Below are 24,962 nucleotides of genomic sequence, written 5' to 3' on the forward strand. Positions count from 1 at the left end.
GTTATCATTATTCCCAGTTTACAAATGAATCCACAGAGGACTGGAGAGGTGACATGCTTGCCCAAGTGCCACAGCCAAGATTCAACCTAAGACTTTAAATTTCATCTTCTTCCTCTACTCCAAACCTCCCTGGTATCTGGTATACCTTTTAAAACATTTGCTTTCACAAAATTTCTAATTTCAACTTGATTTTATTATTTGCCTCTTTCTTGTTCAACTCAAGAGTACTTGGCACATAGTGAGTATGCATTAAATGTTACCTATATTATTATTCTTTCTTTTAAAGTGAATAGAAATGGCATTTTTTTAAAAGTTGGATTCTATTTCACTGTATAGCTAATTGTTCTCCTTTTAAGGCATGTAAGTAGACTTCTTATTCCTTGGATCCATGTTTACATCATCCGCCTCTCTGATTCCATTTTCCTCTAAGGCATAGGGCAAATTCTTTGAGTGATGTCAATACCAGAGGTCTCAAATACTTGTCATAATTTAAAGCCCTAATTGTCTCTCTACAGATTCAATAATGGTGCCACTTAGTATGGAATCTTCTTTCTAGGCCAAAGGGAGGGTAAATTTCATGCTCTTTCATTTCAAGTAGGGTTGATATATTTTTTCTGTTTTCACTAGCTTTTTTGAACCCTTCTAATTTCCTTCACTTTTAATTTTCAACTCCTCTCTTTCCATTAGAGTGCTTAAAACCCACTTTCACAACCCTGTGAGAATTTCCTTGAACCCCAACGAGTCCTTGATAGTGTCCTCAGAAGTGGAAAAGAGAGGCCCTGAAACAAATATTTTCAGTCTATAGAAAGGACCACTTGATTTTTTTTCATTTTGTTTTTGTTCATGCAGATAAAATGAACCCTAATAATGGTACTCTAATCAGAGAATTTGATCTTCTGGCCCAGGTTAGATGCATGTAAACCCTACAGTCAGTTTGGTTTAATGAAAAAGGAACGTGTTTCTCTGAGTGGAAGGAAAAGGAGGAAATCACAGACAAAGGGGAGATAAAGAGATAGTGGTACATGGTATTAATGGACTGGAAAGCTTATGTTTAGTTTTGGAAACTTCATTTCTTCAATGAATGATAGAGAGCCTAATACCTGCAAAATACTACCTAGAAAAGTTTTCACCTTCTTAAATTGTACCACGTAGTGTTTGAGAAATTAAACTCTGTATTGTTTAGTTTGTTATAGCTAGTGACAACCAGCTATAACTAGCTAGTTTGTTATGGCTAGTATTAGTTTGTTACAGCTGGCTTGCTATAGTACTATTAGTTTGTTACAACTAAACCAGAGTGGTTAGTTTGTTATTACTGTAAGAACTCCAACACTTCATTGCCTATTCACAAGAAAAGTTTATTCCTAGCTCACTAAAACTGAAAATCAGTGTTCCTAATCTGTAGGAAGTTCTCTTCCACATGGAGAATCAGAGATCTGGACTCCTTCCCTCCTGAGCAATACTACTCACCATTTATGGGCTAGAAAATAATCACACTGTCACACTTGCAGCAAGAGGGGCTGGGAAATGTAGTCCAGGAAAAACAAAAAAACAAAAAAGAAAAACAATTTTGGTGAATAGTTGGGAAATCTCTGCTACCAGCTTTGAATTGAATCCTGATTTGAATCCTGGCCCCATAACTGACTAACTCTGTGGTCAGGGACAAGTAACCTGAATGAGGACTATAATATCTCTCTATGCTTGGTTGTGAGGATAAGTGATATAAAAATCCTATAAAAACTTCCAACATTTCTTAAGTGCCAGATAACATCCCAGGTTTTTTCCACATTATTTTATATAATTTTCAGAATCCACCTATAAAGTAGCAACTATTATTCATCTGTTTTATAGATTGAAGTAAAAATATAACCAACAACTGTTCATGTCCCCCTGTATCCACATTCTTACAATGTGATTTTCCAGTAACTCACATCAAAAGATGGAATCCCTACCCCATGAATCTGATCTGATCTTGTGACTTGCTTCTGCCAACAGAATGCTGCAAAAGTGACACTACCAACTTGGAGCCTAGATTACTAGCTTTTTTGGACCCCCACAACCACCATGTGGACAAGTCCAGGCTTACGTGGTAGACGGTGAGAAAACATGTGCAAAAGATCTTTCTTGGGTGAAGCACATCTAGACTGATCCATCCTCCCAGCTGACTCACCAGCTCACAGACATATGAGCTAGCCAAAACGAAAACAGCCTAGCCTGGCCCAGACCAGAAAAACCACCCTGTCAAACCACAGACTCATGAGTTTAATAAATTCTATTTTAATCTACTTTGGTGTGGTTTATTATACAGCATTATTTTTGTTAATAAGTAGCTGAGACAGAAGTTCCAAAACGTCTCATTACCAGCTTTAGGTCACATATCCAGTAAGCAATAGAGCAGGAATGAAACCATAATCTATGGAATCTAAAACTTATGTCATCAGAAAGAACACAAATGGACTTCCCTGGTGGTGTAGTGGTTAAGAATCTGCCTGCCAATGCAGGGGACACAGGATCAATCCCTAGTCCAGGAAGATCCCACATGCCATAGAGCAGTTAAGCCTGTGTGCCACAACTATTGAGTCTGCTCTCTAGAGCCCACAAGCCACAACTACTGAGCCCATGTGCCAAAACGACTGAGGTCCACGTGCCTAGAGTCCATGCTCTGCAACTAGAGAAGCCACCGCAATGAGAAGCCAAAGCATCACAACAAAGAGTAGACCCCACTTGCTGCACCAAGAGAAAGCCCGTGTGCAGCAATGAAGACCCAATGCAGCCAAAAATTAATTAATTAATTAATTTTAAAAAATGGACAAATAACAAATGTTGGCGAGGAGGTGGAAAAAAGAGAATCCTCCTACATGCACCCCAAAGTTCACAGCAGCATGGTTTACATTTGTTAAGATATGGAAGCAACCTAAGTGTCCATCAATAGATGGGTGAACAAAGAAGGTGTGGTATAGCCAACATCATTCTCAATGGTGAAAAACTGAAACCATTTCCACTAAGATTAGGAACAAGACAAGGTTGTCCACTCTCACTGCTATTATTCAACATAGTTTTGGAAGTTGCAGCCACAGCAATCAGAGAAGAAAAAGAAATAAAAGGAATCCAAATCAGAAAGGAGGAAGTAAAACTGTCACTGTTTCCAGATGACAGCATAGTATATATAAAGAATCCTAAAGATGCTACCAGAAAACTAATAGAGCTAATCAATGAATTTGGTAAAGTAGCAGGATACAAAATTAATGCCCAGAAATCTTTTGCATTCCTACACATTAATGATGAAAAATCCGAAAGAGAAATCAAGGAAACACTCCCATTTACCATTGCAACAAAAAGAATAAAATACTGAGGAATAAACCTACCTAAGGAAACAAGAAACCTGTATGCAGAAAACTATAAGACACTGATGAAAGAAATTAAAGATGATACAAACAGATGGAGAGATATACCATGTTCTTGGACTGGAAGAATCAACATTGTGAAAATGACTATATTACCCAAAGCAATCTACAGATTCAATGCAATCCCTATCAAATTACCAATGGCATTTTTCACAGAACTAGAAGGAAAATTTCGCAATTTGTATAGAAACACAAAACACCCCAAATAGCCAAAGCAATCTTGAGAAAGAAAAACGGAGCAGGAGGAATCAGGCTCCTGGACTTCAGACTATACTATAAAGCTACTGTAATCAAGACAGTATGGTAGTGGCAAAAAACCAGAAATATACATCAATGGAACAGGATAGAAAGCCCAGAGATAAACCCACGCACCTATGGTCACCTTATTTTTAATAAACGAGTCAAGAATATACAATGGAGAAAAGCCTCTTCAATAAGTGGTGCTGGGAAAACTGGACAGCTACATATAAAACAATGAAATTAGAACACTCCCTAATACCATACACAAAAATAAACTGAAAATGGATTAAAGACCTAAATATAAGGCCAGACACTATAAAACTCTTAGAAGGAAACATGGGCAGAACACTCTATGACATAAATCACAGCAAGATCCTTTTTGACCCAACTCCTAGAGAAATGGAAATAAAAACAAAAACAAACAAATGAGACCTGATGAAACTGAAAAGCTTTTCACAGCAAAGGAAACCATAAACAAGATGAAAAGACACCCCTCAGAATGGAAGAAAATACTTGCAAGTGAAGCAACTGACAAAGGATTAATCTCCAAAATTTACAAGCAGCTCATGCAGCTCAATATCAAAAAAACAACCCAATCCAAAAATGGGCAGAAGACCTAAACAGACATTTCTCCAAAGATATACTGATTGCCAACAAACACATAAAAGAATGCTCAACGTCACTAATCATTAGAGAAATGCAAATCAAAACTACAATGAGGTATCACCTCACACCAGTTAGAATGGCCATCACCAAAAAATCTACAAACAATAAATGCTGGAGAGGGTGTGGAGATAAGGGAACCCTCTTGCACTGCTGGTGGAAATGTAAATTGATACAGCCACTATGGAGAACAGTATGGACGCTCCTTACAAAACTAAAAATAGAACTGCCATATGACCCAGCAATCCCAGTACTGGGCATACACCCTGAGAAAACCATAATTCAAAAATAGTCATGTACCACAATGTTCATTGCAGCTCTATTTACAATAGCCAGGACATGGAATCAACCTAAGTGTCTATCGACAGATGAATGCATAAAGAAGATGTGGCACATATATACAATGGAATATTACTCAGCCATTAAAAGAAATGAAATTGAGTTATTTGTAGTGAGGTGGATGGACCTAGAGTCTGTCATACAGAGTGAAGTAAGTCAGAAAGAGAAAAACAAATACCGTATGCTAACACATATATATGGAATCTAAAAAAGAAAAAAAGAAAATGGTTCTGAACAACCTAGGGGCAGGACAAGAATAAAGATACAGATGTAGAGAATGGACTTCAGGACACGGGGAGGGGGAAAGATAAGCTGGGACGAAGTGAGAGGCTTATATATACTACCAAATGTAAAATAGATAGCTAGTGGGAAGCAGCTGCATAGCACAAGGAGATCAGCTCAGTGCTTTGTCACCACCTAGAGGGGTGGGATAGGGAGGGTGGGAGGGAGACTCAAGAGGGAGGAGATATGGGGATATATGTATAGCTGATTCACTTTGTTATAAAGCAGAAACTAACACACCATTGTAAAGCAATTATACTTCAATAAAGATGTTAAAAAAAAAGATGGTGTGGTATACATACACAATGGAATACTACTCAGCCATAAAAGATAATGAAAAAATGCCATCTGCAGCAACATGTATGGACTTGGAGGGCATTATGCTAAGTGAAATAAATGGGACAGAGAAAGACAAATACTGTATGATAGCTCATGTGCAATGTAAAAACTACAACAAACTAGTGAATATAAAAACAATAACAAAAAAAAGCAGACTCACAGACATAGAGAGCAATCTAGTGGTTACCAGTGTGGAGAGGGAAGGGGGGAGGAGCCATAACAGGTAGGGGATTAAGAGGTACAAACTATTATGTATGAAATAAGCTACAAGGATACATGGTACAACAGAGGGAATAAGGCCAATATTTTATAATAACTATAAATGGAGTGTAACCTTTAAAAAATTTGAATCACTATATTGCACACCTGTAACTTACATAATATTTTACATGAACTATAATTTAAAAAAGTAAATGCATTTATCCAGAATAAATAAATAAATAAAACCTATGTCTTCAGCTACAGTATGCTAAGATAATTATCTCATCAAATTGATGTGCTCAACTAATAAAAGCCATTCATACTCTGCTCTTTATTAAACTCTAAAATCCAAGGCATACTAGTGTTTGCCTTGTCGATGTTAGGTGCTCACAACTCTTTCTCCAATACTAGCACTCTGCCTCACATGTAATGTCTTCAGTAAATACTTTTTGAATGAATTACTAAAAGTTTGCTACTCAGATAAATCAGCAATAAGCCCACCCTCAAGGAGCTGAGTCTAAAAGAGAAGATTAAACGCAGACATAAATAATGGCAATATAAGATGAAAAGGGTTATGTGTGACAGGCAGAGAGTCAATAGAGCATTCTAGGAATTCAGAGGTGGAGAAATTTCTTACTGCAAGGGAGGTAGTAAACTATTTCACTGAGATGATGATGTTTGCTTTTATCTTCAGTGAATGGATTTTAAACATACAAAGATTATCAGCATGCATTTCAGCCACAGGGACATCAAGAACAACCCATGGTAGTAAGAAACAATAACATGAACACAAGGAAACAGTGAATGGTTTCTACTGGGTGAAAAATAAATTAAGTCTACTTCATGAGTCAAAGACTTCATGCAATCAAATCTCTTCACCCTGACTCAAAGACTGATGACTGGCTGCATCTGGTTCTAACTCCTATCACTTAATTCACCTCTTTTCATTCATTCAGTGATTTTTACTTTTATCCATTTATTCATTCTTTTTTTTTAAAAAAAGGCATTATTTATCTAAGAACAGCTAGGCACCATTTCCAAAGATTAGAAAGGAAAATGAACTTCACCCATGTCTTTCAGAACAGAGTAGAAGACTTTGAAAGGCAACGACCCCTTGTACTCTTCTCTTTCACTTCTCAAAGCACCTGTCACAAAATGATGCTCAAATGCAAGCTGAACACACAAATACACAAAAATAATAGCTGGTTTTAAATTAATTTAAAAGTTGATTAAGAGAAAAATGGCCCTTTTTTCCAACAAGGTGCTCACTTAATGTTCACTACTGGTTACATCTACAAAGCTCAATTGTATTTACTAAATAAGTCTACGTATTAATGGGAATCACTTACTGTCCTGTGGCATCAGACTTGGCAAGTTGTCTAAGATATGATCCTTGCCTTGAAGGTGCAGAGACGTAAAAGCCAGGGACTAGTCCAGGTCCTGAGGATCCATTGGTGAATGAGACAGAGAAAGTCCTTATTCTCAGAGTTTCCAGACTAGAAAGGGGATACCTACAACAAAGAAAAATACTATTACAAAACTTTAAGATAATTCCAAAAAGTGATATATGCTACAAGATAATAAAGCAATGTAATATAACAGAAATCTATTGCATCTAACTTCTTTAAACAGGGGCTCAGGAAAGACTTTCTGAAGAACTGCCATTTAAGCTGACAATCTGAGGACAGGGTGTTCTAGGCAGTGTGAGTGGCAATTCAAAGGCCTTATGTTTACCTCACACCAGTCAGAGTGGCCATCATTAAAAAGTCTGCAAATAACAAATGCTGGAGAGGGTATGAAGAAAAGGGAACCCTCCTACACTGTTGGAGGAAATGTAAATTGGTACAACCACTACGGACAACAGTATGGAGGTTTCTTCAAAAATTAATAATAGAGTTATCACATGATTCAGTAATCCCACTCCTGAGCATATATCTGGAGAAAACTCTAATTCAAAAAGATACATGTAACCCAATATTCATAGCAGCACTTTTCACAATAGCCAAGACATGGAAGCAACCCAAGTGTTCATTGACAGATCAATGGATAAATAAGATGTGGTATATGTATGCAATGAAATACTACTAAGTCATAAAAAATAATGAAATAATGCCATCTGCAGCAACATGGATGGATCTAGAGATTATCACACTAAGTGAAGTAAGTCAGGAGGAGAAAGACAAATATGATATGATATCACTTATATGTGGAATCCAGAATATGACACAAATGAACATATCTATGTTCATATCTAAACAGAAACAGACTCAAAGACTTAGAAAATAAAGTTATGGTTACCAAAGGGTGGGGAGAGTGGAGGGATAAATTAGGAGTTGGGATTAAGAGATACAAAAACAACAAGGTCCTACTGTATAACACAAGGAATTATATTCAATATCTTATAATAAACTATAATGGAAAAGAATCTGAAAAACAATAGATATATATAAATCAATTTGCTGTACACCAGAAACTGACAGAACATTGTAAATCAAGTAAAATTCAATAAAAACAAAACAAAACATAGGCTTAAAGTCTAGAATAAACTAGCTTATACATCACATATATCACTATTTAAAGTGAGGTAAGTAACTTAAGACGACTTAGAGATACTGCCACACTAAACAGTCAGTGTTTAAAGTTCAAAGCTAGGCAAAAAAAAAAAAAAAAAGCTAGGCACAGACTCCACTGAGACAATCTCACTCACAGCACTTTCAGAGTGAGGACGCATGTATATGCTGTGAGTTTTCCTGATCTGTTAACCACAAATTATCCCTGGCTGTCAACCATGAATTGGAGGCCACCCCTAACTGCCTTGGCTTCCTCTTTCACTAGCTGTCATGCTGTCAAGTTCTTGGCACCCTTGGATGCCTGTGCTAAAATGCAATTTTTGGGTTTTTTGTTTATTTGTTTCAAAATTTTGTTGGAATATAATTGCTTTAAAATGGTGTGCTAGTTTCTGCTATAACAAAGTGAATCAGCTATACATATATCCCCATATCTCCTCCCTCTTGCGTCTCCCTCCCACCCTCCCTATCCCACCCCTCTAGGTGGTCACAAAGCACCGAGCTGATCTCCCTGTGCTATGCAGCTGCTTCCAACTACCTATCTATTTTACGTTTGGTAGTGTATATATGTCCATGCCACTCTCTCACTTTGTCCCAGCTTACCCTTCCCCCTCCCAATATGCTCAAGTCCATTCTCTAGTAGGTCTGTATCTTTATTCCTGTCTTGCCCCTAGGTTCTTCATGACTTTTTTTTTTTTTAGATTCCATATATATGTGTTAGCATATGGTATTTGTTTGTCTCTTTCTGACTTACTTCACTCTGTATGACAGACTCTAGGTCCATCCACCTCACTATGAATAACTCAATTTCATTTCTTTTAATGGCTGAGTAATATTCCATTGTATATATGGGTCACATCATCTTTATCCATTCATCTGTCGATGGACACATACATTGATTCCATGTCCTGGCTATTGTAAATAGAGCTGCAATGAACATTCTGGTAAATGACTCTACTTGAATTATGGTTTTCTCAGGGTGTATGCCCAGTAGTGTGATTGCTGGCTCCTATGGTAGTTCTATTTTTAGTTTTGTAAGGAATCTCCATACTGTTCTCCATAGTGGCTGTATCAATTTACATTTCCACCAGCAGTGCAAAAGGGTTCCCTTTTCTCCAGACCTCTCCAGCATTTATTGTTTGTAGATTATTTGACGATGGCCATTCTGACTGGTGTGAGGTCATACCTCATTGCAGTTTTGATTTGCATTTCTCTAATGATTAGTGACGTTGAGCATTCTTTCATGTGTTTGTTGGCAATCTGTATATCTTATTTGGAGAAATGTCTTTGTAGACAAAGACTTCCCCACATTCACTGCACATATAAGGCCTTTCTCTAGTGTGGATTCTCTGATGGACAGCAAGACTTGTTTTGTAAGTGAAGGGCTTCCCACATTCACTGCATTTAAAAGGCTTTACTCCAGTGTGGACTTTTTGGTGCTGAACAAGTGTATACTTGCGCATGAAGGCTTTCTCACATTCATTACACTTATAGGGTCTTTCTCCATTATGGATTCTCTGGTGCTCAGCAAGTTTAACTTTGCCATTGAGAGCTTTCCCACATTCGCTGCACTCATAACGCCTTCATGCAGTGTGAACATCCTCATGTCTATTGAAGGCAAAACTGCTTGTAAAGAATTTCCCACATTTGTTACACCCATAAGCCTTCTCTAAAGTGTGAATTCTCTTATGCACAATAAGACTTCCTTTGTAGACATAGGCTTTCCCACATTCACAGCACATGTAAGGCCTTTCTGCAGTCTGGATTCGCTGGTGATAAAGAAGCCTTTTTTTGAAGACAAAGGACTTTCCACATTTGCTGCACCCATAAGGCCTTTCTCCACTGTGGATCCTCTGGTGCACAAGAAGGTTATTTTTGTACAGGAAGCACTTTCCACATTCACCACACTTATGAGGATTTTCTCCAGTGTGGATTTTTTGGTGCTGAACAAGTGAATCCTTGCAAAGTAAGGCTTTCCCACATTAATTACACTCATATGGTCTTTTTCCAGTGTGGATTCTCTGGTGCTCAAAAAGTTTATATTTGTGGGCAAAGACTTTCTCACAATTACAGCACTCATAAGGCCTTTCTCCTGTGTGAACTTTCCGATGATGAATAAGACTGGAGCTGTGTCTAAAGAACTTCCCACAGTCACTGCACTCATAAGGTTTTTCTCCAGTGTGAACTCTCAGGTGCTCTGCGAATTTAAACTTTTTACTGAAGGCTTTGCCACATTCACTGCACTTGTGATGCTCTTGCCCAGGGTGAGAGACCTCCCTTCTCTGCCTACTTCTACGTGGATGCTCTCCATCGTGGGAGGGCTGGTGCTGGGGAAAGCCTAAGCTGCCTAGGAAAGCCTTCTCAACCTCTCTGCACGTGAACATATTGTCAGCCAAGTACAAAACATCTTTCTCCACCAGGACGCTCGTATCGGAATACAGAGGCTTCAGGATAGATGGCTCCAGCTTTGGATTCCTGTCTTCTGTCACTTGTTCTACAGAAACACATTGTTCAGAAACGGCCTCCTCAGCTTCTACTCCATGCTAACAACCCAGGGAGGCTATAAGTGACAGGTTCTCCAGCATCATGTCACAGTACAGGAGTCTCTGAGCATCGTTAAGGAGACCCCACTCCTCCTGGGAGAAGGACACAGCCACATCCTCAAAGATCACATGGCCCTGTCCAGGGACCATAAATGCTGCTGCTACCATGGGAACCTGAAACAATAACGGAATCCAAATGGATGAAGTCTCCTTCTTTCCTGGAAAGGACTTAGCCAATGAAAAGCCATGGACTCTGGGCTGGGTCCTGCACCGCATTGGTTGACATAGGACCCTGTGGTCGCGGTGGTGCCAGGAGACGCACAGGATAATGGCGGAGACCTAGGCCAAAAATCCTGGAAGTGGGTTCCACAACCCGCCCACTCCTGGGCAGTGTGGACGGCGCCCCTCGGGCTCTTTCCAGTTTCTCTAAGCTCGGCTCCACTGAGTGATCCTGAGCCTCGGGTCCTGCAGACGGCAGCAAAAGCAGCCAAACGACCTCCTTCAGGTAGGAGCCAGAAGTCCCGCCCACTCCTAATTCTTCTGCCCCTTTTTGGATTGGGTTGTGTGTTTTTTTGATATTGAGCTGCATGAGCTGCTTGTAAATTTTGGAGATTAATCCTTTGCCTGTTTCTTCAATTCCAAATATCTTCTCCCATTCTGAGGGTTGTCTTTTTGTCTTTTTTATGGTTTCCTTTGCTATGCAAAAGCTTTTAAGTTACATTAGGTCCCATTTGTTTATTTTTGTTTTTATTTCCATTTCTCTAGGAGGTGGGTCAAATAGGATCCTGCTGTGATCTATGTCCTAGAGTGTTCTTCCTATGTTTTCCTCTAAGAGTTTGATAGTGTCTGGCCTTGAATTTAGTACTTTAATCCATTTTGAGTTTGTTTTTGTGTATGGTGTTAGGAAGTCTTCTAATTTCATTCTTTTACATGTAGCTGTCCAATTTTCCCAGCACCACTTATTGAAGAGGCTGTCTTTTCGCCATTGTATATTCTTGCCTCCTTTATCAAAAATAAGGTGACCATAGGTGCATGGGTTTATCTCTGGGCTTTCTATCCTGTTCCATTGGTCTATATTTCTGTTTTTGTGCCAGTACCATACTGTCTTGATTACTGCAGCTTTGTAGCATAGTCTGAAATCCAGGAGCCTGATTCCCTGAGCTCCGTTTTTCTTCCTTAAGATTGCTTTCTCTATTAGGGGTCTTTTGTGTTTCTATACAAATTGTGAAATATTTTGTTCTAGTTCTGTGAAAAATGCCATTGGTAGTTTGATAAGGATTGCACTGAATCTGTAGATTGTGTTGGGTAGTATAGTCATTTCACTATATTGATTCTTCCAATCCAAGAACATGGTATATCTCTCCATCTATTTGTATAATCTTTCATTTCTTTCATCACTGTCTTATACTTTTCTGCATCCAGGACTCTTGTTTCCTTAGGTGGGTTTATTCCTAGGTATTTTATTCTTTTTGTTGCAGGGGTAAATGGGAGTGTTTCCTTGATTTCTCTTTCAGATTTTTCATCATTAGTGTATAGGAATGCAAGACATTTCTGTGCATCAATTTTGTATCCTGCTACTTTACCAAATTCATTGATTAGCTCTAGTGGTTTTCTGGTAGCATCTTTAGGATTCTCTATGTATAGTATCACATCATCTGCAAACAGTGACAGCTTTACTTTTGTTTTCCAATTTGGATTTCTTTTATTTCTTTTTCTTCTCTGATTTCTGTGTCTAAAACTTCCAAAACTATGTTGAATAACAGTGGTGAGAATGGAAAACCTTGTCTTGTTCCTGATCGTAGAGGAAACGGTTTCAGATTTTCACCATTGAGGATGATGCTAACAGTGGGTTTGTCATATACACCCTTTATTATGTTGAGGTAAGTTCCCTCTATGCCTACTTTCTGGAGGGTATTTTATCATAAATTGGTGTTGAATTTTGTCAAAAGCTTTTTCTGCATCTGTTCAGATGATCACATGGTTTTTCTCCTTCAATTTGTTAATATGGTTAATCACATTGATTGATTTGCATATATTGAAGAATCCTTGCATTCCTGGGATAAACCCCACTTGATTATGGTGTATGATCCTTTTAATGTGCTGTTGGATTCTGTTGGTGAGTATTTTGTTGACGATTTTTGCATCTATGTTCATCAGTGATATTGGCCTGTAGTTTTCTTTTTTGGGACATCTTCCTTTGGTTTTCGTATGAGGGTGGGTGGCCTGTTAGAATGAGTTTGGGAGTGTTCCTCCCTCTGCTATATTTTGGAAGAGTTTGAGAAGGATAGCTGTTAGCTCTTCTCTAAATGTTGATAGAATCTGCCTCTGAAGCCATCTGGTCCTGAGCTTTTGTTTGTTGGAAAATTTTTAATCACAGTCTCAATTTCAGTGCTTGTGATTGGTCAGTTTATATTTTCTACCTCTTCCTGGTTCAGTCTCGGAAGGTTGTACTTTTCGAAGAATGTGTCCATTTCTTCCAGGTTGTCCATTTTATTGGCATATAGTTGCTCGTAGTAATCGGTGATAGTTCTTTGTATTTCTGAAGTGTGCGTTGTTACTTTTCCTTTTTCATTTCTAATTCAATTGACTTGAGTCTTCTCTCTTTTTTTCTTGATGAGTCTGGCTAATGGTTTATCAATTTTGTTTATCTTCTCAAACAAAAACAGCTTTTAGTTTTATTGATCTTTGCTATTGTTTCCTTCATTTTTTAAAAATTTATTTCTGATCTGATCCTTATGATTTCTTTCCTTCTGCTAACTTTGGGGTTTCTTTGCTCTTCTTTCCCTAATTGCTTTAGGTGTAAGGTTAGCTTGTTTATTTGAGATGTTTCTTGAAGTAGGACTGTATTGCTATAAACTTCCCTCTTAAAACTGCTTTTGCTGCATCCCATAAGTTTTGTGTCGTCACGTTTTCATTTTGTTTCTAGGTATTTTTTTATTTCTTCAGTAATCACTTGGTTATTTAGTAGTGTATTGTTTAGCCTCCATGTGTTTGTATTTTTTACAGAATTTTTTCCTGTAACTGATATGTAGTCTCATAGCATTGTTGTCCGAAAACATACGTGATATGATTTCAATTTTCTTAAATTTACCAAGGCTTGATTTGTGACCCAAGATATGATCTATCCTGGAGAATGTTCCATGAGCACTTGAGAAGAAAGGGTATTCTGTTGTTTTTGGATGGAATGTCCTATAAATATCAGTTAAGTCCACCTTTTTTAATATATCATTTAAAGCTTGTGTTTCCTTATTTATTTTCATTTTGGATGATCTGTCCATTGGTGAAAGTACAGTGTTAAAGTTCCCAACTATTATTTTTTTTACTGTCAATTTCCGTTTTATGGCTGTTAGCATTTGCCTTATGTATTGAGGTGATCCTATGTTGGGTGCATAAATATTTACCATTGTTATATCTTCTTCTTGGATTGATCCCTTGATCATTATGTAGTGGCTTTTTTTTGTCTCTTGTAATAGTCTTTATTTTAAAATCTATTTTGTCTGTTATAAGAATTGGTAATCCAGCTTTCTTTTGATTTCCATTTGCATGGAATATCTTTTTCCATCTGCTCACTTTCAGTCTGTATGTGTCCCTAGGTCTGAAATGAACCTCTTGTAGACAGCATATGTACAGGTCTCATTTTTGTTTCCATTTAGCCAGTCTAGGAATTTTGGTTGGAGCATTTAATCCATTTACATTTAAGGTAGTTATCAATATGTATGCTCCTATTACCATTTTCTTAACTGTTTTGGGTTTGTTATTGTAGATCTTTTCCTTCTCTGTGTTTCCTGCCTAGAGAAGTTCCTTTAGCATTTGTTGTAAAGGTGGTTTGGTAGTGCTGAATTCTCTTAGCTTTTGCTTTTCTGTAAAGTTTTTAATTTCTCCGTCAAATCTGAATGAGATCCTTGCTGTGTAGAGTAATCTTGGTTGTAGGTTTTTCCCTTTCATCACTTTAAATATGTCCTGCTATTGCCTTCTGGCTTGCAGAGTTTCTGCTGAAAGGTCAGCTGTTAACCTTATGTGGATTCCCTTGTATGTTATATATTGTTTTTCCCTTGCTGTTTTAATACTTTTTCTTTGTGTTTAATTTTTGATAGTTTGAAAATATGTGTCTTGGCATGTTTCTCCTTGAATTTATCCTGTATGGGACTCTCTGTGCTTCTTGGACTTGATTGACTATGTCCTTTCCTATATTAGGGAAGTGTTCAACTCTAATCTCTTCAAATATTTTCTCAGTCCCTTTCTTTTTCTCTTCTTCTTCTGGGACCCCTATAATTAGGATATTGTTGCATTTAATATTGTCCCAGAGACCTCTGAGACTGTCCTCAATTCTTTTCATTCTTTTTTCTTTATTCTGCTCTGCAGTAGTTATTTCCACTGTTTTATCTTCCAGGTCACTTATCCGTTCCTCTGCCTCAGTTATTCTGCTATTCATTCCTTCCAGAGAATTTTTAATTTCATTTACTGTGTTGTTCATCATTGTTTGTTTGCTCTTTAGTTCTTCTAGGTCCTTGTTAAACATTTCTTATATTTTCTCCATTCTGTTTCCAAGGTTTTGGATCATCTTTACTATCATTACTCTGAATCCTTTTCAGATATACTGCCTATTTCTTTTTCATTTGTTTGGTCTGATGGGTTTTTACCTTGCTCCTTCATCTGTTGTGCGTTTCTCTGTCTTCTGATTTTGCTTAACTTACTGTGTTTGGAGTCTACTTTTAGCAGGCTGCAGCTTCCCAGTTACCGTTGTTTTTGGTGTCTGCCTCCAGTGGGTAAGGTTGGTTGACTGGGTTGTGTAAGCTTCCTGGCGGAGGGGACTGTTGCCTGTGTTCTGGTGGATGAGGCTGGATCTTGTCTTTCTGGTGGCCAGAACCTCGGCCAGTCGTGTGTTTTGGGGTGTCTGTGACCTTATTATGATTTTAGGCAGCCTCTGTGCTAATGGGTGGGGTTGTGTTCCTGTGTTGGTAGTTGTTTGACATTGGGTGTCCAGCACTGCAGCTTGCTGGTCGTTGAGTGGAGCTGGGTCTTAGCATTGAGATGCAGGTCTTTGGGAGAGCTTTTGCCACTTGTTATTATGTGGAGCCAGGAGGTCTCTGGTGGACCAGTGTACTGAACATGACTCTCGCATCTCAGAGGCATAGGCCTGACACCCAGCTGAAGCACTGAGACCCTGTCAGCCATGTGGCTCAGAAAAAAAGGCAGAAAAGAAAGAAAGAAAAAAAAGAAAGAAAGAAAGAAAGAAAGGAAGGAAGAAAGAAAGAAGGAAAGAAAGAAAGAAGGAAAGAAAGAAAGAAAATAATAAAATCAAAGAAAATGATTAAAATTAAAAATGTTATTAAAAATAAAAAATAATTAAAAAGTAATAAAGAAAAAAAGGTCAGAGAGAACCCTAAGACAAATGGTAAAAGCAAAGCTATACAGAGAAAGTCACACAAAGAAGCATACACATACACACTCACAAAAAGAAAAAAAGGAAAAAAAATATATATATAAAAGGAAGAGAGCAACCAAATCAATAAACCAATCTACCAATTATAATAAACTCTGAACACTAAAATAAGATAAACATAAAACCAGAAACAAATTAGATACAGAAAGCAAACCCCAAGTCTAAAGTTGCTCCCAAAGTCCACTGCCTCAATTTGGGATGATTCGTTGTCTATTCAGGTATTCCACAGATGCAGGGTACATCAAGTTGATTGCGGAGATTTAATCTGCTGCTCCTGAGGCTGCTGGGCGAGATTTCCCTTTCTCTTCTTTTTGCGCACAGTTCCTGGGTTTCAGCTGTGGATTTAGGCCTGCCTCTGCGTGTAGGTCACCCTCTGGCGTCTGTTCTTCGCTCAGACAGGACAGGGTTACAGAAGCAGCTGATTAGGGAGCTCTGGCTCACTCAGGCCAGGGGGAGGGAGGAGTACAGAATGTGCGGCCAGCCTGCAGAGGCAGAGGCTGACATGACGTTGCAACAGCCTGAGGTGCGCCGTGTGTTCTCCTGAGGAAATTGCCCCTGGATGATGGGACCCTGGCAGTGGCGGGCTGCACAGGCTCTCGGGAGGGGAGGTGTGGATAGTGACCTGTGCTTGCACACAGGCTTCTTGGTGGCTGCAGCAGCAGCCTTAGTGTCTCATGCCCGTCTCTGGGGTCCACGCTGTTAGCCGCGGCTCACGCCCGTCTCTGGAGGTGTTTTAGGCAGTGCTCTGAATTCCCTCTCCTTGCGCTTCCTGAAACAATAGTTTCTTGCCCCTTAGGCAGTTCCAGACTTTTTCTCAGACTCCCTCCCAGCTAGCTGTGGTGTACTAGCCCCCTGCAGGCTGTGTTCATGCAGACAACCGCAGTCCTCTCCCTGGGATCTGACCTCTGAAGCCAGAGTCTCAGCTCCCATCCCCCACCTGCCCTGGCGGATGAGCAGACAAACCTCTCTGGCTGGTGAGTGTTGGTCGGCACTGATCCTCTGTGCAGGAATCTCTCCGCTTTGCCCTCCGCACCCCTGTTGCTGTGCTCTCCTCCGTGGCTCCGATGCTTCCCCCACACCACCCACGTCTCCACCAGTGAAGGGGCTTCCTAGTGTGTGGAAACGTTTCCTCCTTCACAGCTCCCTCCCAGAGATGCAGGTACCATCCTTAATCTTTTGTCTCTGTTTTTTCTTTTTTCTTTTGCCCTACCCACATATGTGGGGAGTTTCTTGCCTTTTGGGAAGTCTGAGGTCTTCTGCCAGTGTTCAGTAGGTGTTCTGTAGGAGTTGTTCCACATTTAGATATATTTCTGATGTATTTGTGTGGAGGAAGGCAATCTCCACGTCTTACTCCTCTGCCATCTTGAAGGTCTCCACTAAAATGCAATGTTAACCACAGCAATCCACTTGCCTGTTCCACCCACCAAGCCTGTCTCTGACTAGAGACTTCTCAGTGGCTCAGAGCCATCAGTCAGCATGGTTTTATCTATGAATGTGAGGTGTGTATGCTCATCCTCCTGCCAAACCATGCCGTCTGTCATTATCACCCCAGGAAACAATTTGCTGATCAAAGCAAATGAAAAACAACAACAACAACAACTTCATTTAGGAGTTCTGTATTAAATGCTTACTGAGATCTTAATTAAAATTTTTATGTTATCTATGAAATATTATCTGTATAAATCTCTGCCTGTAACAAGGACACAGGGACATGTGCTTTCCTTGTCATACACATTTCCAAATCTCATCCACCTTCCTTTATCACTGGCCCAAAGCTTAGAGTGGAAATGAAGGCAGCTGTGCTCCTATGTGAGTTCTATGTATTTTTTTTTACCTAGAAATCTGTCTCGGTGCCTGGCACAGAGTAAAAAAGTCAATGATTTCATTAAAGGGGGACAGAGCCAAATCAAAAGCAAGATAATAACATCTTCCCAGAACCCTTCGATTAGGCATTCTTTCTACTCATTTCCATCAGTGGCTATACTTTTTCTATCATAGCGTTGATGACACTTAATTGCTACAGTGTGTTTGCAGTATTACTTTAGTAACGATAAGAACTGTACTGGTTTTGCTCATCACGTCACACTATCCTCAGTTTCTAGCCATTTATAATCATAATTTGTTGAATTAATGAATAAATGAAGCCATTCCTCAGAAGCACTTTCTCAATCTAAAACAAATTCAGGCAATGAGTCTAGTTCTCTGAAATTCTTTCTGTCAATCACAACACTGATCATCACACACCACACCCCAAGCTATATCTTAATGTATTCTTCTGTAAGTCCGCTCTGAGGAAAATTTATTGCAAGTATGGGTACAATGTAAGGTGGTATGTGCTGTCGGTGCATGACCCATAACATTAAGGAAATGTCAAAACAGGAAAAGAAAACTGTATGCATCAGTAGAAATATGTCTTCTGCTCCACTCAGAGTAATATTTCCCAGCAGCTGGGTTCAGGACCAGCTTTTCAGAGGACAAGGATCTTCCTTTGTGCTATGGTCCCCACACAGAGTGTACAAGATCTCCACCGTATTTAGAGGACTTATGAAGTGTCTAGGAATCTATACAGTTGTGCAGGCAGGGAATTACCTAATCCTAGGGGCACAGCTCACTTTGTAGATTTCATAGATTTTTGTATCTACTAGTACAGTTTGAAGACAGTTGTGAATGGTGCCTATTCAAACCAAAATATTTTGTCAGTTTTTAAGAGCTAGTAATAAAGGACCTGAGCCACTCATTGAATATACGCACTATGAAATCCTTCGGTAAATTCCTCTTGGCTTTAACTGGCCAAAGTCAGGTTTTCTTTCAACTGAAAAATTCCACACGATTCATAAAACATAATCATTAGCTATTTAATTCAGCTTCCAGTAACAAATAACTTCAACGGTCTCCAATAACAGCATGCGTTATTCATTTTAGTAGTAGTGATTGTAGTGCTGGCTGTTAATATTTAAAATAATCGTACCTTCTATTTGCACATTTTAATGCATGATCTCATGTAAGATTCACAACTTTGAGAGGTAGAAACTAAAGTTACCTCCATTGTACAGATGAGGAAACTGAGGCTGTCTGAGGTCAAATAACTTTCCCAAGAGTCACAGCCAGAATGTGGTAGAGGTTGGATTATCATCTGATATCCAGCATTCTTTCCCTGCACCAACAAAGCCCTTCCTCTTAGACCGGAGACTCACCCATCACTACCTACTCAGATTGAAAGAGAGCAGGAATCACATGCACAGTCAGCTGTACCCTCAATGTTGATATGCCATGACTGCCCCTGATAATCACCAGGTTACCAGGCAACTAGCTGTAAGATGAATAGCACATTGGGAAGATGAAATGATTGGGAGCAAAATTCATTGATCCATTTTACTTTCAGAATTATGCCTGACACCCTACTCTCTTCTATTAGCTTTTTCTCAGTAATGAAATACACACTCTTATTTTTTCAAAACCTTAACAAGTAATATTTCCGTCAAAAAATTTTTCCATTATTTCAATGACATCAAAGCTTGCTACATAAAAACAAATTATGCATAGATTTGATGTGGATGCTTATATTGAAAGATCTGAATTTCTGTAAATCACACCTCCATTCTACCTCACACCAGTGCTTTTTTTTCTTTCAGTATTTCTTGAAAGATGCCAGTTAAAATAAAGTCAGTTGAGCTATCATCCTACCCCATTCAGGAGATAAGGGACTTTTATGGTTGGGTTGAATAAAGCTCTTTTACCCAGATCTCATTCCTTTCTTTGTGCTCTCATCTAGACTTCTAAAATTTCCTTCTTTGTGCTCTTGCATTTCAAGTCCCAGAAGTTATCTATTCAAAAATACAATTGTCTACATTTTCCCTTGAAACTGCATAAACAACAGCAACATGCATGCGCATATATCCCCCAGTCTGAAAAACCATCCATTTATTTCAGAGTACATATTTTGGATGTATTGATCACATCTTAAGATCTCTTGAATAGCATGTGTTGCAAAAGAAACCACTGTGGAATCAGACACAAATGGACTATTTGCTTGAGATACGTACTAACAGTAATCAGTAAGTATTCATACTATTCATCCTAGAACAATTGGAAAAGTGCATGTAAATGTTTTAAATGGAAATATAAGCAGTAATTTTAGAAGATATATGGATGAGAATATCAGGCAATCAGGAAAATTAGCAATGCATCCTAGGTTTTCAACTCTCACCTTCTGTTTTGTTTGACCCACAGAGTGTTTTTTTAAAAAATGAAATCTAAAGAAATAAATCAGGAGAAATTACTTTCAACTTTGAAATTTTAGTTTCTCTTGAAAACTGAAAGATCTGATACCACTACACATAAATTTCTCTACGGTAATGACTAGTCAAGGCTGAGTAGAGGCTGTTCCCTTTAGCAGACAGGGCAGTTTCCACAGACCAACCCTTCCCTGTCATAGTCCCAATCTAGCCTCCTTCATTCATTTCCCTTACCTGTCTACTCCTTATAGGCATGAGATTTTTCAGCCCCTAGTCTATCCCCTCCTACCAACATCTGTCTTCAAAATTTCTCTACTTTAATACTTCCCTCTCCCTCACTACCCATGTCCAGATGGTCACCAGATCCTTTTAGGTTCACCTCTAAAATATATCTCTCTATTTCTGTCTTTCCTTTAACTTGAAATGTCCCCACCCAGTTTTTTCACTATGGCTCATCTGAACTGCTCTCACAGACTACCAACATAACATGGGATTTCCAAGTTCCCCTGCGTCTTCCAACCTATTGCTTCAGAGTTGATTATGTGATTCTGTTTCCTAAAATGTTGTTTCTACCATGGCTTATAAAAAGTTCAGACACTATAACATGGCTTCGTAAATCCACCATGATTTCCATATCTCTATCCTCACCACACCTGCCACTCTCACCTCCCAATTCACCACACACCTCAGTCTCAGCTCCAGCCACGCAGAACTATTTACCTTTCCGAGCTCCAGCTGCTCCAGCTGCTCTCTCGGTCTGGAAAGCCTTTCCTTCCTTTTCCTTCTCCTCCTCCTCCACTCCTCCTTCCTCGCCTTCCTTCCCCACCAGACAAAATACTCTCTCAAGAACATCCTATTTACCATGAACCCTTTCCTAATATCCCACACGTAAAGTACCCTTTCCTTCTCTGCATTCCCACAGTGCTTGGCTTTTAAGTGTCAAAAAGCTCTTATAAATTCCCTTGTACTCTAAGTATATGTCAAATGTTCTCATTGGAGCATAAATTCCGTGAGGCTAGGTACCATGTCATAACATTTTTTAAATCCTTTTAAAACTTAGTAACTGGGCTTCCCTGGTGGCTCAGTGGTTGAGAGTCCGCCTGCCGATTCAGGGGAGATGGGTACGTGCCCCGGTCCGGGAGGATCCCACATGCCGCGGAATGGCTGGGCCCATGAGCCATGGCCGCTGGGCCTGCGCATCTGGAGGCTGCGCTCCGCAATGGGAGAGGCCACAACAGTGAGAGACCCGCGTACCGCAAAAAGAAAAAAAACCCAAACAACTTAGTAAGTTGCTTGCTCACAGTAATAATAAATTCCTGAACATTTACTTAGTTTTGCACACTGTGCTTAACAGTTTGCAAGCACGTCTTCTTTATTCCTCACAAGACTCAGAGACTCTTTTTTCACAGAAAAGGAAAGTGAGGCACAGAAATGCCTAGTAACTAGCAGAAGGACCAAACACAAGCAGGTGGCAGAACAAAGATTGAAAATTAGGTCAATTACATGGTCCTAGTCCAAAGACCATGACCCTACTAAACTTTACTTCATGTTACGATTGAAAAATAAAAGTTTATTTAAAAATAAACATGGAGAGTCATCCACAGCATCTAAGCTGAGGTGCTGGTGCAGTCGTTTCACATTAGGAACTCTCTTCTGAAGTGCCCGCTGCAGTACCTCCACAGGATGGAGACCCACAGAAGTGGGTAATGGTACCCAATGAGCAAGTGAAACTAGACTAAGCACAAAGGACAAAAAAAGTCTAGTTTCTGGTTTGGATACGTTCAGATAACCAGTGTCTCCCAGCTTGCTGACAACCCACAGGAGACCTGCTGTTAAAGTCAAAGACCTTAAACAAAACAAATCCACTGTGCTGCAGAAGCCCGTGAAGGCACACATTGCAAGTAAGAAAGATGACCTGGATTTGGCTTAAGAAGAGAATCTTAAGTTAAATCTCATTAGACAAAATAAAGCTAAGCAGCAGACCTTCAAGATGGCAGAGGAGAACGACATGGAGATCACCTTTCTCTCCACAAATACATGAAAAATACATCTATATGTGGAACAACTCCTACAGAACACCTACTGAACGCTGGCAGAAGACCTCACCCTTCCCAAAAGGCAAGAAACTCCCCACATACCTGGGTAGGGCAAAAGAAAAAAGGAAAAATAGAGACAAAAGAATAGGGACAGGACCTGTACCTCTGGGAGGGAGCTGTGAAGGAGAAAAAGTTTCCGCACACTAGGAAGCCCCTTCACTGGCGGGGATGGGGGGTGGGTGGGGAGGAAGCTTTGGAGCCATGGAGGAGATCACAGAACAGGGGTGCAGAGGGCGAAGTGGAGAGATTCCCATACAGAGGATCAGTGCCAACTGGCACTCACCAGCCCGAGAGGCTTCTCTGCTCACCCGCCAGGGCAGGTGGGGGCTGGGAGCTGAGGCTCAGGCTTTGGAGGTCAGATCCCAGGGAGAGGACTGGGGTTGGCTGTGTGAACACAGCCTGAAAGGGGCTAGTGCGCCACAGCTAGCCAGGAGGGAGTCCAGGAAATGTCTGGACCTGCCTAAGAGGCAAGAGACCATTGTTTCAGGGTGTGTAAGGAGAGTGGATTCCTTCCCTGTGTGCCCACAGAAGGTAGAGCACCACCTAAACAGACTCCAGAGACAGGCGCGAGCTGCGGCTATCAGCTCAGACCCCAGAAACAGGCATGAAACGCTAAGGCTGGGCTGCTGCCACCAAGAATCCCGTGTGCAAGCACAAGTCACTATCAACACCCCCCCAGGGAGCCTGTGAAGCATGCCACTGCCAGGGGCCCAAGATTAAGGGATAACTTCCCCAGGAGAACACACAGTGAGCCTCAGCCTGTTGCAATGTCACACTGGCCTCTGCCACCTCAGGCTCGCCCCACATTCCAATTATGACTACCATACCCCTCTCTCCCCCTGGCCTGAGTAAGAGAGCCCTGATCAGCTGCTGTTCTAAGCCCTTCAGGTCTGGGTGGGGAACAGACTCCTGAGGGCTGCCTACATGCAGAGGCAGGGCCCAAACCAAAGCTGAACCCCAGGGGCTGTGCAAACAAAGAAGAGAAAGGGAAATTTCTCCATGCAGCCTCAGGAGCAGCAGATTAAATCACCACAATCAACTTGATAAACACTGCATCTGAAGAATACCTGAACAGACAACGAATGTTCCCAAAATTGAGGTGGTGGACTCAGGGAGCAAATGCAGAGTTGGGGGTTTGCTTTCTGTGTCTAATTTTTTTCTGGTTTTATGTTTATCTCAGTATAGTATTTAGTGCTTATTATCATTGGTGGATTTGTTTCCTGCTTTGGCTGCTCTCTTCCTTTATATATATATATATATTTTTTTTCCTTTTTCTCTTTTTGTGAGTGTGTATGTGTATGCTTCTTTGTGTGATTTTGTCTGTATAGTTTTGCTTTTACCATTTGTCCTAGGGTTTTGCCTCTTTGTTTTTTAGTTTGTTTTTCTTTTTCTCTCTCTTCCTTTCTTCTGAGCTATGTGGCTGGCAGGGTCTTAGTGCGTTGGCCAGGTGTCGGGCCTGAGACTCCAAGGTGGGAGAGCCGAGTCCAGGACATTGCACCACCAGAAACCTCCTGGCCCTACATAATATCAACTGGCAAGAGCTCTCCCAGAGATCTTTGTCTCAACACTGAGACCCAGTTCCACCCAACAGCCAGCAAGATCAAGTGCTGGACACCCTATGCAAAACAACTAGCAAGATAGGAATACTACCATACCCATTAGCAGAGAGGCTGCCTAAAGTCATACTAAGTTCACAGACACTCCAAAACACACCATGAGATGCAGCCCTGCCCACCAGAAGGACATGATACAGCCCCAACAACCAGAACACAGGCACCAGTCCCCTCTGGCAGGAAGCCTACACAAGCCACTGAACCAACCTCACCCACTGGGGGCAGACACCAAAAATAACAGGAAATAAGAAAATGCAGCCTGCGAAAAGGAGACCCCAAACACAATAAGTTAAACAAAATGAGAAAACAGAGAAATATGTAGCAGATGAAGTAGCAAGGTAAAAACCCAACAGACCAAACAAATGAAGAGCAAATAGGAAGAGGACCTTCAAGATGGTGGAGGAGGAAGATGTGGAGATCACCTTCCTCCCCACAAATACATCAAAAATACATATACATGTGGAACAACCCCTACAGGACACCTAGTAAACGCTGGCAGAAGACCTCAGACTTCCCAAAAGGCAAGAAACACCACACGTAACTGGCCAGTTGGCTGACAAGGTCTTGGTGTTCCAGCTGGCAGTCAGGCTTGAGCCTCTGAGGTGAGAGAGCAGAGTTCATGACATTGGACCACCAGACACCTCCTGGCCCCATGCAATATCAATTGGCGAGAGCTCTCCAAAAGATCTCCATCTCAACGCTAAGACCCAGCTCCATTCAATGACCAGCAAGCTCCAGTGCTGGACACCCCGTGCCAAACAACTAGCAATACAGTAACAGGAGGTGCCCATTAGCATAGAGGCTGCCTAAAATCATAACATTCACAGACACCAAAACACACCACTGGAAGCAGTCCTACCCACCAGAAAGACAAAATCCAGCCTCATCCACCAGAACACAGGCACTAGTGCCCTCCACCAAGAAGCCTACACAACCCACTCAACCAACCTTACTCACTGGCAGCAGACACCAAAAACAATGAGAACTACGAACCTGTAGC

At 40.4% G+C, this 24,962-nt stretch overlaps 1 pseudogene across 1 annotated transcript in view; it reads right to left on the reverse strand.

Moving 5' to 3' along the window:
- The window catches only part of LOC115803309 (uncharacterized), a 192,294-nt pseudogene extending 174,026 nt beyond the window's left edge, over positions 1-18,268 (reverse strand). The window contains exon 1 of the transcript XR_016392783.1: positions 6,815-18,268. The product of XR_016392783.1 is annotated as an uncharacterized LOC115803309 (transcript). The remainder of the gene's footprint in view (positions 1-6,814) is intronic.
- Positions 18,269-24,962: the final 6,694 nt, after the last annotated feature.

This window comes from Delphinapterus leucas, chromosome 3 (genome assembly GCF_059928025.1).
Source record: "Delphinapterus leucas isolate spDelLeu-1000000601 "Yukka" chromosome 3, BTC_Dleu_Yukka2, whole genome shotgun sequence".
NCBI classification, from domain to species: domain Eukaryota; kingdom Metazoa; phylum Chordata; class Mammalia; order Artiodactyla; family Monodontidae; genus Delphinapterus; species Delphinapterus leucas.